This window comes from Homarus americanus, unplaced genomic scaffold (genome assembly GCF_018991925.1).
Source record: "Homarus americanus isolate GMGI-L3 unplaced genomic scaffold, GMGI_Hamer_2.0 scaffold24260, whole genome shotgun sequence".
Taxonomy (NCBI): domain Eukaryota; kingdom Metazoa; phylum Arthropoda; class Malacostraca; order Decapoda; family Nephropidae; genus Homarus; species Homarus americanus.
The window spans coordinates 9,394,337-9,410,412 of record NW_024721079.1 but is presented as its reverse complement, the minus strand read 5'-3'; the positions used below and the strand labels follow the sequence as shown (position 1 = coordinate 9,410,412).

The 16,076-nt window shown below is 43.5% G+C and overlaps 1 protein-coding gene across 1 annotated transcript in view; it reads left to right on the top strand.

The window, feature by feature from the left end:
- Nucleotides 1–16,076, top strand: part of LOC121861540 (breast cancer anti-estrogen resistance protein 3 homolog) — a 107,913-nt gene that overhangs the window by 30,819 nt on the left and 61,018 nt on the right. The gene's annotated exons all lie outside the window — the stretch shown is intronic.

Below are 16,076 nucleotides of genomic sequence, written 5' to 3'. Positions count from 1 at the left end.
ATAGTCAGGGTTTTTTTCTTTGTCAAAAAAAATTGTTCTTTGATATTGTTTGCCATCTTTAAGTAAAAAAAATAGCTTCTACTAGTTTCCTTCATCTATAACTAGACCATAACCTCCCCCCCCCCATACCTTCCTAGTTAACCATGTACTTAATCAATTCACCTCGTTTAGTCCATCCCTAGTTCCGGGTTTTATTGTTGTATGCAGTGGGGGGGTTATATTCGTTTATTATAGATTTTGATGCTGATTTATGTTTCTTAAACTTCTTCTAACACTAACCTAACTAACACTAACCTAACTTCTTGAAAAACTAACTTCTTAACTGATTTTAAGGGGTAAGGTTAATCTTCAGGTGAAATTGGCTTTAGGTGACGAATCTCCAGGTGATTTTTTTTAACCGAATTAAATTGACGTAGATAGTTTTAACTCAGGTAACCAAATACATACCGTGTTACCTTACTGCCTTAATTACCTACGCCAGGTGAACTGATTCTACCACGTGGCTGTAAATAACTTAAATTCCTTGAAGTAAACAGGAAATTAGTGCCAGTTAGAAGGTGATACTCGTGGCCTCTTAAAGAACTGGCATTCCTTAGATAAAACGGTGCCAGTTAAACCCTGATGATGACTCTTAAAACAGATTCTTATTTCAAAGACTCGGGGATGCCCGGATAAATTGGCAACACTGTCTTGGAGAACTCACCCCCTCCCTCCCCCCCTCACTCATCCACTACACTCCACACTCCCCTATCCTCACCCCCATCTCTCTTACCACTTCCTCCCCTCCCCATCTCCTCCCCTTCCCCTCCCTCACTATACCATCTTCCCCTTTTTCCCACACTTCTTCCCCACCACACCATTTCCTTGCTCACCCCATCCTCCATCACCACCACCCTGCCTTCCCCCACCACCACCCCCCTCCCTCTCCACCTCCTCTTCTCCCCTCCACCACTAGATATTTCCCTTCCTCACTCACCCATCACCCCCTCTCCACAACCTCCCTTCTCATCACTCCCATCTCCCTTCCCCCACCACAATCTACCCACACCTTTTCTCACCTCCCCCTACACCACTACCCCTTCCCCCCACCTCCCTCTTCCATCATCCCCCGTTACCCCCCACTACCCCGTCCTCTCCTCCTCCCCTCATCCACCTCCCCTACCCTCCTCCTATACCACTTCCCGTCTCACCCCTCCTCCCCACCCCCCCGCCATGCACTTAGGGAGAGAAAGTACAGTAAACAGAGATGTAAGAGCCTCGAGATAAGATAAGATAAGAGGAAGAGTGGGAATAAAGACTCAGTGATTGGTGGAATTATCAGGTCAGTGATTGGTGGTAAATTACAGGTATCTTTTAATTATATATATCACAGGTACTTCAGTTTAAGTTCTTTTAAGTTGAAGATAAGAATACCGATACAAATACAGTTTATGAATATATATTACAGGTAAATTACAGGAATATATACACTTACAGTACAAATATACATATAAATACAGAAATACATCACAACGTCACAGCAACACCACTACGTCACAGCACTACGTCACAGCAACAGCACTACGTCACTGCAACGTCACGCCATTATAGCACAACGCCACAGCAAAATAACAAAGGATATTACACTCCCACGAACTCTCTCATATTTACCCAAATTTAGACTGATTGAGATATTATGTGTCGACCACAGCCTGACCTTGTTGTCTCTCTCTCTCTCTCTCTCTCTCCTTATCCTATCTCCCATTCCATTTTTTTCGTCTGCATTTTCCTCCCTCTTTCCCTTCCCCCTTCTCTCCTATCGCCTCTCCCTCTCCCTTTCTTTTACAACGCCCTTTCCCTTCCCCCTTCTCTCCACTTAACCCCTCCTTCCCTCCCTCCCTTTCCCTCCCCCCACTTTTCCTCTTCCCCCTTTCCCTCTTTCCCTCTTTCCCCGTTCCCTTTTCTCCCCTTCCCTCCTTCCCCCTTCCCCCCCTTCCCTCTTCCACCCACCTTTTTCTCCTCCCCCCCTTACCCCTTCCATCTCCCCTCTTCTTCCCCTCCATCCTTTCCACTTTCCCCCTTCCCTTTCCCTCTTCCCCCTCCCTTTCCCTCTTCCCCCTCCTTCTGGTTTTTAGTTTTAACAAATTTATTGACAAAGCTTATAGTACAGTTTGCCTATTCTGAGTAATTCAAGTCAGGTCTTTTCACTGAGGGTGGTATCACATCTCACTGACACGCAGGACAGAGGTTCATACACAAAGAAATACATCATATTCATTTGGTGATGGATCGTGGCGCCAAGACTGTCCCTGCTGATTCGGCCGGGAAGGTGTTTGTGTACACAGTCACTAAGCGATACACCCAGAAGCGTACACACAGGCAGCTGGGGGTGTAGTTCCTCTCTCTCTCTCAGCCCGATACATACATACATACATACATGCATACATACATACATACATACATACATACATACATACATATTCAAGAAATTAGTTATACGAGTTTACAATTGGTTCGGTAAGTATATAAACAATGTAGGTACACAGTTTCGCATGTGTATAGTGGTTCTGTAGGTGTATGAGCTGACACTTGTTGCTGACATTGGTGTAGCTGACGTTTTTGCTGCTGACGTTGTTCTTCATAATTTTTTCCTGCTGGGCTGGTGGTCGTGGTGGTTGTAGGTGGTGATTGTTGTTAGTTATGGTAGTAGTTGTTGTTGTGAATGGTTGTTGATGGCTGTGGATGGAAATGATGGTGGTTGTGGAGATTATGGTGGGGGATGATGGTAGCTAACTGTCTCTGAGGGTGGTAATGGTGGTGGCAATTGTGGTAGTTAGTAGTCGTGGTTAATAGCCAACGTGGTGATTAGGGTATAATTATCTCTTGTGGTCACTGTGGTTAGTACTGTGGTGGTTGTGTTAGAGTCGGATGTGGGTGGGTCGGTGATATGGTGTGGGTAGATAGATGGGTGGGTGAGTGAGTGGGTGGTTAGTAGACAGACAGATGTGGGTGGATAGATGGTGTGGTGTGGGTAGATGGATAGGTGGACGGGTGGGTAGTTGGGTGGATGATAAACAGATGTGTGATGGCTGGTATAAGGTGGTGGATAGTTGAATGGATAGTTGACAGATCTAGATGGGTGGATAGTATGGTGTAGGTGGTTTGATGTGGATGGATGGATGGGCAAGTGGATGGTTGGATGGATGCTATACAGTGAGAGAGTGGAATACATTGACCAATCATAACAGCATCTCATGGTGTACTTGACATTTGTGGCAACTACACTAAACAACACAAGTGGTAGTTTGCGTGTCTGTGTGTATGTGGTACCAAGGTGATGATGACTTAACTACCCATAATTGTACTAGGGTATTCTGAGCTTTGGTTCTGAGTAGTGAGGATGGTAGCAATAGTAAAGGTCACGTGAAGATTAGGCACCCTTAGCTTATATCCCTGATGATTATATACCGTAACGCTGCTTGGATGTTACGCAGCTAATTACATGACCCCAATGGCCCTCTAGGTGATATGTCGCCCCATGTCAACAAAAACTATATGGGATCTGAGAGAGGCAATCAGCGGGGTGGGGTGGGGTGGGGTTGGGCTGGAGTGGGGCGGGCCGGGGCTTAGGAAAGGTGGCGGCCATGTTTGTTCTTTCCTGGTAAACATTGACTCACCCGCCAAGGCTTAATAGATGACGCGTTTTCTATAATCAACCGCTACGTGTGTGATTTGGTGTCAGTATTAAGTGATAATGGTACCAGATACCAGCAAAAGAAACCAATTACACCATCACTAATTAGTACTGTTATTTTGCGTTAAAAAAAACACCCGCCAACTACCTGATAGCCTCTTATAATGGTTGGTCAATACTAATATCCTAAAATGGTCTTTATTATAATTGTAAACGCCAGTTAGGACGTGTTTTACGGCCTGGGTAGGTACTGTAGGTAAGTGAAGTTCTTTGTTGGCTATAGAGTGTTCCCAGGGCGGTGTCTTATCGTCCAACCTGTCCTGATCTCGGTACAATCACGTGATAATGTCGTGAACGGAAGTAAAGTCACAATTTTAACTAGGGAAAAAAAAGTCACGTTTTATTTAAATATTATTAACAATTAAAGCAATAAAATAGACAAGGTTGGGTTAGGTTAGGTAAGGTTCTGTGACTCTTTTTCCTGGATTCGTGATATATTACGAACACTTGGTCTATTTTTTTCTCAGAATATGTGTATGTAGGGAGTGATTTACGTGTGTGTGTGTGTAAGCATGCTCGCCTTTCAAGTGAGTGGTGAAACTATGGGCAAGTTTCTTTACGCCATTTGCCTCTGTCTACCCAGCAGTAATTGGGAACCTGGATGTCCGGTCTTCTCGGACTATTCCTTGACAGTGGGTCATGCAGCTCGTTAACTCAGGGTGTGGTTGTTGCGTTGGCAACAGCTTCTACACCTTAAACAAATTCACGCCTAGGTAGCCCTAGGGCCGGCCATCCTCGTACACGAGGGGCAACCATTATTATTATTATTATTATTATTATTATTATTATTATTATTATTATTATTATTATTATTATTATTATTATTATTATTATTACGTGTGTGGTGATGATTTGTGTACCTGTATGTACGGATGTGTATGTGTGTGCGTATGTATGTCTGTGTGTGTGTGTCTGTGGAGGGGGTGATTTGTGAGAGTGTGTGTGTGGGGGGGGGCTTTACTTGCAAGGGTGTGTAAGATACAATGCTTTGTGGAAATAATAGAGTGCCAAATTAAGGAGGTAGGTGTGTGTGTGTGTGTGTGTGTAAAGGAGAGAGAGAGAGAGAGAGAGAGAGAGAGAGAGAGAGAGAGTCAATCTCTTTGAAAACCTAAATTGTCTTGTTTGTTTCTACAGCAATACCAACTCTAAAGAAACCGTGCATCTGAGTAGGTAAGTGTAGGCATAGGTAGGTGGGTATTTTTTATCCGGTATGGGTATAGGTATATCCTTATAGTTATTAAAATCTGAATAACGAGATATACAGTAGAGAGGGGGAAACGATAAACACACTTAAATAGGCAGGTGGTGTGTATAGGGAGTGTCGGTGTAAAATAGGAGTGATGGTGTAAAAATAGGAGTGCTCTGTGTAAAATAGGGAGAGGTCGGTGTAAAATAGAGTGTAAAATGTGGGAGTGTCGGTGTAAAATAGTGAGTGTCGGTGTAAAATAGGGAGTGTTGGTGTAAAATAGGGAGTGTTGGTGTAAAATAGGGAGTGTTGGTGTAAAATAGGGAGTGTTGGTGTAAAATAGGGAGTGTTGGTGTAAAATAGGGAGTGTTGGTGTAAAATAGGGAGTGTTGGTGTAAAGATGAATAAGAATAAAGAAAAAAATATATTGATAAACATGAAGATAAAGAAGAAGTAAAAGAAACTAGCAGATGGAAGGCGTGAAATAACCAAACTTCACGATCATTAGTTACGGGTTGTAGGTAAGTGGCAGGTGAGGAGACGCAACGTGAAGTTGTGACTATATCTTGCGCTAGTCAGGCCGCACCTCGATTATGCGGTTCAGTTCTGATGCCCTTATTATAGAATGGATATCAATTCACTTGAGTCGGTGCAGCGAAGAATGACGAAAATGATTCCGGGACTTAGAAACCTTCCATATCAGGATAGGTTAAAGAAATTTAACTTGCATTCCCTAGAAAGACGAAGAGTGCGGGGAGATATGATAGAAGAATTTAAGTGGGTGAAAGGAATCAATAAAGGGGATATAGATAAAGTTCTTATAATATCCGAGCAGGAGAGGACTCGGAGCAACGGATTTAAGTTGGATAAGTTTAGGTTTAGGAGGGATATAGGAAGAAACTGGTTCACAAATAGGGTGGTGGACGAGTGGAACAAGCTTAGCAACTTTGTAGTAAGTGGTGGAACTCTGGAAAGTTTCAAAAGGAGGCTAGATAGATACATGGATGATAGAGAGTGGTAGTAACTCTCGACAGGAGCTGCCATGCACAGGCCAACCGGCCTATTGCAGACTCCTTATTTTCTTATGTTCTTATGTTCTTATGAAGTAAGGGAGAGACGAGTTGAAGTGAGGGAAGGTGAGTAGAGACGAGGTGAGATGAAGGAGGGGTGAGGAGAGTTCAAGTGAAGTGAGGGAGGGTGAGGAGAGACAAGGTGAAGTCAAAGACCACAGGAAGTAAGAGAGAGTGATGGAAGGGGGTGGGAGATGGTAGAGATGAGAGAAGGGAGAGGTGAGAGAAGATAGAAGTGAGAGATGGTAGAAGTGAAAGAAGATAGAAGTGAGAGATGGTAGAAGTGAGAGAAGGTAGAGGTGAAGGGAGGGATATGAGACGTGTTTTTTCAGTCAATCTCTCTATGCAAATTCACCGGCAGTAAACATGAACAGGTCCACTTGGGTTAACTAGGACTCTGTTGCCGCCCCACTTGTCGTGAGTCCTGGCGGCGTTACCTTCACCCGGGGCGACGACACTCCCTTTGGCTGTCTCCTTGTTCAGAATGATGCAAATTACGTCCCAGGATGATTCGTAAAACTGACGGTGTACAGGTTTGAGTATTGGTCACATTATCAGAGTCTAGCCTCATGAATACATAAGAACATAAGAATGGAGGAAACTGCAGTGGGCCTATTGTTCCATACTGGGCAATCCCATTTACACCCAACCCCTATCGCTCATATATCCGCCCAACCTATAGCTGAAGCTATCCAGCGTGTTCGAGTTAATGATGATATTTGGTAACTTGTTCCACTCGTCCACTACTTTATTTACATACCAATGTTTACCTATCTCGCGCTTTAATTTCAATTTGTCTAATTTAAAACCATTGTTACGAGTTCCCTCCTGGTTGGATAGTTTGAGTACCTTTGTTATGTCACCTTTGTTTAGCCCTGACTCCCGTTTAAACCGTACACCTCACTCTACGTCTCTCGAGGAAGTGCCTCTTATTGTCTCTCTCTTAATCATGTTATTACTCGCTTTGTTTCATTATCACCCTTATCGTCTCTTTTTGTATTACTGTTACTCCCTCCTCCTTCTCCTCGGTCTTTTTCTTACTCTAATGTTTTTAGTGTTATTGCATTTTCTTATGTTAATTTCCTCTCATTTTTTCTATATATTTTTACTCTTTCCTTTATTCCCTTCCTAATAGACCTCCATTCATCTAATCCTGTACCCAATGTAACCCCAGCACGAGGATTCAGACCGACTTATACTACACCTTCTTGGTGTTTGGGTGTAAAATAAATGAACTCTGGCAGACACAGGTTCGGCAGAGAAGTCACGGGTGCTGCCATGAGATGCCCTCGAGGTGTTGGAACCACTCAATGTTGAAATGTCTATAGTTTAGGGACATCTCTGATATATTCCTGTGAATGTGCAATGCTGGAAATTCTCTAGTAAGGACATCGGTCGCCTCGGGTGCTATGTGTTTTTTAAATTGTTGCAATGGATTTTTAAATTAGGTAACTTACAGCGGCAGCTATGCTACGTACTCAGGCCAAGCCAACAGTTTTTCTCTGCCTAACATTGGTCGCGCATACACAGTGCAACGTTTTCTCCTAATCCCTAGCAACGAGCTGTGTGTGTAGTTCGTCTCATTCTCACAGTGAAGACTCTGACCTATTTTAAAACTGAACAAACAAATTATACCAGACAAGGGTAAATAAAGTTTCCATACTATTATTTTTTTTGCTCTCTCTCTCTCTCTCTCTCTCTCTCTCTCTCTCTCTCTCTCTCTCTCTCTCTCTCTCTCTTTATATATATATATATATATATATATATATATATATATATATATATATATATATATATATATATATATATATATATATATATATATATATATTAAGGCCAATTGCAGCTAAAATAATTGTCCGATTTGTTTTTCCTGGGCCGTGGGGTAATGTAGGGTCATTTCTTTGCCTGTGTAGGGCTGAGCAGCATCGAGGGGTTGGCAACACTGGTAACGGAGCTTCAGAAGAGACACAGTAGTGGGTCGACTTCTTGGTATCTTAATCATTTAAACAACCTGAAACATTCAAGCAAATAAGTCAGGAAATGTCTTCTTGATCTGAAATGAGATACAAATAAAATAAAATAGCAGGGATTACATGTAACAAAAGAAAAAACATTTGCTAATTAAAAAAAAGAAACAAAAGCCGCTAGGAGAAAAAAGTAGATACAGTTACCAACAGATAACATTATAGAACATTACAAAGGTCAGTTTCCTGGACATTTTGTCAAAGTCACCTCCCTCGTATCCTAGTATAGTTTGTGGTCTCGTCTAGCGTTGTAACCTTGATATACTGTATAGGTCAAGATATAGTTCTCGTGTGGTGGACGAGAACAAGACAACACTACACCAGCCATATTTCTTGTGGGGTGTCTCACCTGTGTGTTTACCACCGCTGAATTTTTTTTCACTTATTCATATTATCTATTCATAATATTGGTATACATGTTATTCCACACTGAAGAAAATACTATTAATATAAAACTATAGGCACTGTAAACTCAAACACTAACTAGTTCTCGTAAGATAACATCCTGAACCAGGTCCTCCTCGTCAGCCTGGCGCTCTCCTCTCCTCGCTCATCAGTATTCTGGACCTAACCATAACAAAAAGTGTTTCGTTATATCAACACCTTCTCTAAAAGTTTTAAACGTGTTTCTGATAATTTTGTATTACTTAATATGATCTTGTCTTATTTACCTGCGAACTGCTCTAGTTTGGGAGATGTTTACCAATTATGTGTTAATATTTGTGATGAAAATTTGGACGAAAGTTAGACGGCTTATCAACAACACAACCCTCGCCTATAGCCTCTCTCTCTCTCTCTCTCTCTCTCCTGCTGTTGCTGCCACCATGACTCCAAACATCCTGAAGGTTACACTGAACACCTCCCTGTTGGGGCTGTACCTCCACCACACCTCGCTGTTGGGGCTGTACCCCCACCACACCTCTCTGTTGGGGCTGTACCCCCACCACACCTCTCTGTGGGGGTTGTACCTTCCTTCTACGTCACTAACAGGTATTGGCTAAGTGACCCAATGAAGTGATGACGTGGCGGGTCCAACTTTATGACGTCACTTCCAGGTGCTGTAACCCCCCCCGGTGTGTACAGGCTGTGTCTGACTCACTCGAAAATATTTCCTTGATATTTCGTTTGGCACTGCATCACCTTACTGTGTTTGTGCACAGACCGACACTGAAACGCATGAACAAACATACGTACACACACACACACACACACACACACAAGCTGAGATACACTTTGTTAACTTGTTCACACTCTGTACAAGGAAGTGAGCGATGAACACACCACTTCTTACCTGCCCACGTGATGCCCCACTCCTTACACCCCTGCACCCCCACCCCTCAATCCACTCACTGCCCACTTCCTGCCTTAAACCCTACACCCCCCACCCCCCTTCCCACCCACCAAACCTAGTTCTACCTTGCCCTGCGTACCCTAATTAACTACCCCCACCCCCAACACACACACCTTTCCCTACCCTTCCCCTGCCCCCCCACTACCCCATTCCTCCCTTCCCCGCCACCCCACTCCACACACACACACACCTCCCCAGAATGACTCAGTAACCTTGTGTTCCGTTGTGGCGTCACGGAGCAGAAGATATCCGGCCAGGAACTGCTCCACACACACACACACACTACGGAAGGATACCTCAGTTAGCGCACGACTCGGGTCTTGTGGATGATACAACAACCTGACGCAATACTCTCACATTATCGCTGTATTGACTCTGAAAAAGGGGGGGGGGGCAGCACACGTATAAAGACAGGTAAAGGTACAAGCACTATTACAGATAGATATAATACAAGGTTAATTACAGGTACAACTACAGAAACATGTATAGATACAGAAACAATTACACATTTAATTGCAGACAAAAGCACAGGTTACAGATATTTCAGCTTAACAACAGTAAATAAAATTAATTGAGGAAGAGTAAACAGTATCGTATGTGCTCACTTTAGCTAGTCGTCATAGAAAATGAAAATAATCTTACCTTAGGTCGTAGCGGTAACTCATGTATCGTAACTGCTAAGATAGTATATTGAATAGCAGAACGATAGAAATAATGTAAGAAATTTAGTTAGGGAGTTATATATCTGTTGAATTTAATTTAGTTAAAGAAATATTTCATATTTACCTGAATTGTAAATAATTATTCCTGATTTAAATAATAGTCTTCCGCGAGTCTACATTCCTTTGTCTGCGCGCGGACCCTATCACTATCAGCTACCGTTGAATGTCAAATTACCTGCCAATTGCCCTCGTCAGTTCATTAACAAACCTGACCAGAGAAACACAACACAACACTCACCACCTTCAGTAAAAACAGCGATCATGGAGGGGCTCACCAACTAAGCTCCACCATTAATTCCTGACCTCCATCCACATCAACAAACCTTGAGAATCAATTTACTGTATATTGAAGTATATCCTAACTTTATACTCTGTACGTAATATAAACTCCGACATTGCCACTTAAGGTAATCACCCATTTCGAGTGTTTATTTAATTCGTATAACGTAATATAAATATTTTTTGTCCTGATGTCGATCAATTCAGGACAACATGCATTCAGTTCTTACACCCAAATAAACAGTACAATGAAGAAACAACGAGGTCAAGCTGGGGGTCATGATAGTTTGAGGGTTCATAAAGGGGTCATATTGTCTGAAAAGTGTCAGATTCAGATTTGTCCGACGAGGAAGCTAGTTTATTGGGCATCCTGTGCAAGGCGAAACTCAGAAGCGTTTACAGCGCCCAACAGGGAAGCATGCGGAGTTCAGGCTTGCCTTCGTGACTCATACATTAAGGGCGCAAGTGCTTGAAGGGCCATGGGTTTTGTCGTCAAGTTACATATCGTGACAGGAGGATAAGTGTGTGGGAGGATAATTCCCGATACAATTCATCTGTTTATGGCAAAGCGTGGCAGGTCCCTAATAATGTCTCTCGGGGGAGGGATATCTGGTCAAGGAAGCGGTGAGGGAAGAGGAATGACAGCCAGGTCAAAGCAGCTCAGGTCACTCATATGGCTGATTTCTTGTGGTCAGTTCAGCTTACCGTGTGTGTATGTATGTGTGTGGCCAGTAGACTATACCTACCTACATACATACATACATACATACATACATACATACATACATACATACATACATACATACATACATACATAAGCTCGTCGTTTCTGCAGTGTGAGATTCGATAGTTAAAAAGTGACATAAAATAATACAAAGTGATAGAAACAAGACAGAGTGACAGACAAATTAAGAACATGATAGAAAGTGACAGTCAACATAGAGAGGCTGTCTGGATGATAGTGATCAGGGTGGGGTTGACGGGATGGTGTGACACTCCTATGTGAGCCACGACTAAAGGTGTGGCTCTCTTTTCTCTTCGTGTGTGTGTGTGTGTGTGTGTGTGTGTGTGTGTGTGTGTGTGTGTGTGTGTGTCCCTCACCTAATCACCCACTACATGCCTCGTCACCTCAATACACAACAAACTCGTCTCTCCCTTCTCTTCCTGGCTCGCTTATTTCCTTATTTTATTCATTATTCGCTTATTATATAATCTACTTCATTTTGAATCGGCTTTATTCTCGTTTATAGGTTAGGTTAGGTTAGGGTTCATCTGACCTATAAAACAATTCTAGCTTACTAGTGAAATGAAAACGCATCAAACTATAATCTTTGTACTACGTTAAATTTCTCTACTTTCTAACTACTCGGTAACTCGACTCACTAAATTCTTCGAGTCAAGTGCCATTTTTTTTTCATCTGTGTGGGAACTCGTCTTGTTGGCTCATTCTTACCACAACACAGAAATGACACAATTTAACACAAACTCGAACGTAACTGAATGTGTTGGTTTATTTGCATCGGAGAAAAAAAAAAGATCGAACAAGCCTTTGAGAATCCTGACCGATGCTTTAAAGTTCATGATTGTAATGTTAAAGTATAGAAAATATGGCTTGTTTATTAGACCTGAAGAATCATGTTATTGGTTTTTTTTTCAACATGGCGCGGGAAAGTAGCCACGATATCCGGCCATACACAGAATGTTGAATGTGTAGGAGAATGTTGCAGGGCTACATAGCTCAGGGGAGGGAAGAGGAGGAAGAGGCTTGACCCCACAACGTTCCATGCTTTGTCAACCGTGGCAGCGACAACCTTTCTAACTGGTAGTGATGGCAGTCATGAACGAGGTTGTTGTGTCACTTAACTCACCACTAATTACTCTCTGTTGATATACTAAATCATTATCCAGGAGACTGAGGCGTACTTATCTATCCTCAGTGGGACCTTTTTAATTCTCTATCGTCGTTTTATCAAGGTTGTATAGTTGTTCTGGTAATTTGTTAATGAGGAGAAAATGATCATACGCTTCGATTTTTACAAGAGTATTAACTGGACCCAAGACGAACCAGCTCACGTTTTGTTTTGTTTTTTAAAGTCTAAACACGATATATGATCAAGGTTAAGTTACGTTAAATTTCAGGTTAAGTTGTTAATTTTAGTTTTTGTTCGGTAAGTTTGTCTCGTGTAGTTATCTTGAGCCAGTACCTGTGAGACTGTCTTCCCCTCCCTCCTACTTACCTACCCCCTCTCATTTCCCCTTCCTTCCCTCTCCCCTCTCTTCCCTCTCCTCTTCCCCCTTGCTATCCCCCACTCCTTCCCCCTTATTACCTTCTCCCTCCCCTTCCCCGTTAAACCCAAACGTCGTAAACTGTTCAACCCCTCCCTCCCTCCCTACTTATCTCCCTCCCTCCCTCACTCCATATCTCCCCCCTCCTCCCCTGTCTCTCCCTTCTCCCTCCCTCCCTCCTCCCTATCTCCCTCCCTCCCTCCCCATCTCCCTATCTCCTCCCTCCCTCACTCCCCATCTCCTCCTTCCTTCCCTTCTCCTCCTCCTCCCTCCCTCCCTCCTCCCTCCCTCCCCTCCCTCCCTCCCTCCCTCCTCCTCCCTCCCTCCTCCCTCCCTCCCTACTTATCTCCCTCCCCTCCCCTATCTCCTCCCCTCACCCCATCTCCCTCCTCCTCTCACCTCCCCTATCTCCTCCTCCCTATCTCCCTCCCTCCTGTCTCACTCAACCCCACTGCTACTTAACACTACCCACCCACTGCACCTGCCCACGTCCTTCCACTCACTCACTCACTCTGGTGTACGTATTCTCAGACATTCACACGTTTAGTATTTGTTGTTGTAAATAATGGAATACGATTATCTTATGTAGTTTCGACAGTTTCAGTGCATTTTTTTACCTAATTTTGTTTGCTGTCTTTGTCGGGTTTTTTGTCGTAGCTTAAATGAATCGTGTTTTTTTTGTTATGAAGGAAAATTTAGTGTAAGAATCTATAAGAATATAGTCACCTACTCTTACTGGGTTCTAACTATAAACCCAGCCGCTTACTCGCTTGTAACTGTACACATCAGTCACGTACCAGTCTGTAACTGTACACCCGGTCAGGTACACACTGGCAGTCTTCCGTGTTGAGAATAATACCAAGAATCTGTAAGGTCTTGCGGCGTGAATGTTTTTTTTTATCATTATTATTTTATTATTGAGTTGAAACAAATAACTGTACGACCATCTGACATACAGGAGAGTGTCAACTGCATCCTTACCCCTACAGTGAGTAACGTCAGTCCACAGTCACCAATATCAATTACCATCCCACTTCAGCAGTCAACATCATCCCCACTCCCCCACAATCACCAAAACCACCCACCCCCCACAATCACCAACACCATTCCACCCTAAACAATCATCAACACCATCCCACCCCTAAACAATCACCAACACCATCCCACCCCCCCACTCCTGTACCGTCCCATCCCCCACTCACCGACACCATTCCACCCCCACTCACCAACACCGTCCCACCCTCCACTCCTGTACCATCCACCCCCCACTCACCAACACCATCCCACCCCCCCACTCACCCAACTTCCATCACCCCCCCACTCCCACCAACACAGTATCCCCACTCACCAACTGTCCACCCTCCACTCACCAACACCACCCACCCCCCCACTCCTGCTTACCACCACCCCCCTCCTGCTTACCACCCCCCCCCACTCCTGCTCTACCCACCCCCACTCCTGCCTGCGTCCACCCCCCACTCCCTGTACCGTCCCCACCCCCACTCTGCTTACCATCCATCCCCCCCACTCTGCCCCTGCCCCACCCCTACAGTCACCCCCTCCCCCCCAACAGTCACCAACACCATCCCCTACCTCCCGGGTCTTCGTCGATATTTATTTGTTATTGTCTCTCAGCGTAAGCAAGATTTACATTCACGTTTCTGAGCTCTGGCGTACAAGATGTGAGCGATAGCGAGGCATCAGAAGAGCCAGGCTGGTCAGGAGGTCAGGTGAGGCGTGTGCTTGTTGGCGATATGTTATTGATAAGGGGTTCAGGTCTCGTTCCCACCCTTGTTGTGGTCTGAGGCGAGGCGAGATGAGGCGCTGGATACTATACCTACCTGTCTGTATGTCTATGGCTTCTCTACCTGTTGTGTGGGTATGGCAGGTGTGCTGGATTATTACCTGTTTCTATGGCTTCTTACCTGTTGTGTGTGTGTGTGCTTAGAAAAGAAGCACACACACACACACACACACACACACACACACACACACACACACACACACACACACACACACACACACTCCTAGTCGCCTTCCAAACATGATCAAGATATATACAATAAGTTCCTTTATCTTAACCACGAACCCCAGCCCTTGTTATGGGTATACATTAACGCCTGTAACATGTACTCTCAGGGTCTTATCTCACGTATATAGGAAGGAAATGATATTGTTTACCCTTGGAATTGTATGGACTGTATAGTTTCTCGATACTCAGGAAGTTGAAATGATACTTGATGTTTGAGTAATTTGCCTATCCCCAGTTTTTAATAAGAGAGATGATAAGAAAGATTTTTTGAATAATTTATTAATATTTTTATGCATATTGTGATTTAGTTATTTTTCTTTATCTTTTATTACTATTTTTTTACCTTTCTTAATCGTGTTGAATTTGTTGTTAAATCCGGGTTACGGGACAGTGTTGAGGCCCCCCCCCCCCCAGTGTCTGTCTCGTCTTTCAATCCTGAGTTATAGTTACGCTACCATCACTACACAAGAAACAATACTCACTGTAGATTCATCGTCAGGACTCTGCTTACTACTGATGGTTAGGTCAAGATAGGCTAGGTTGGGTTAGGTGGCGGCGCCAAGGTGTGGCATGGGGAGCTGAAATAGGTGTTTGATATCCCCAGTCTGATGGTGTCATACTTTAATTTGTAGAAGGAACTAACTAAGTAAACGCTCGAGTAATCTGTCGTTGGAGTAACTGGCCGTTTATCAAAAATCCTAAGATAATTCCGCTTCTATAAAGCCCAGTTAAGTCTTCCATCAATGCGAACAAAGTATACATTTTCTTTAATCACATCTTTAGTTTCGTTTGGTTTCGTTTTCTGTTGATCAAGCCCAGTCAGCTGATCACGCCAGGCGATTTTCAGCACAGATGCAGCACTGAATCCTCAAGATGTTTCACCTATAGAGTAATCTTGTATTCTGGAGATGGCATTACACTATGGTATCAATGAGGCAAATTTAAGTGATGAGCTCCATCAAGTGCGACGTCTTCTTGAGAGAAAAAAAAACAACAGGTTCTTAGTATTTCCACTTGCATTTGCTACCTTGTTCAAGCCTCAAGCCATACCGTGATGCTTTCATGGATCTGTATAAGCTGGTGTGTATCAATGTGACTTTGCCAGTTATCTCTGCAGCATGTGAAGGCAGTTTTTCCTACTTGCGACAAACAAAAGCGTACTTGAGGAACAGCAGTGGTGAAGGCAGAACAAGTGATATTGTAGTTACTTCCATAAATTCGAAGAGCCAAGAGTCTGAATGTTGAAAATATTATTGATGCTTCCGCAACCAACCACAACAACAGAGAGTCACACAGCTATAACCTCCCACTTACCCTGAGCCTTTCCTTTGACAGTAGAATATATTATGTTCTTGGTATGGGTAAAAATACTACATTTTATGGCGCCCTG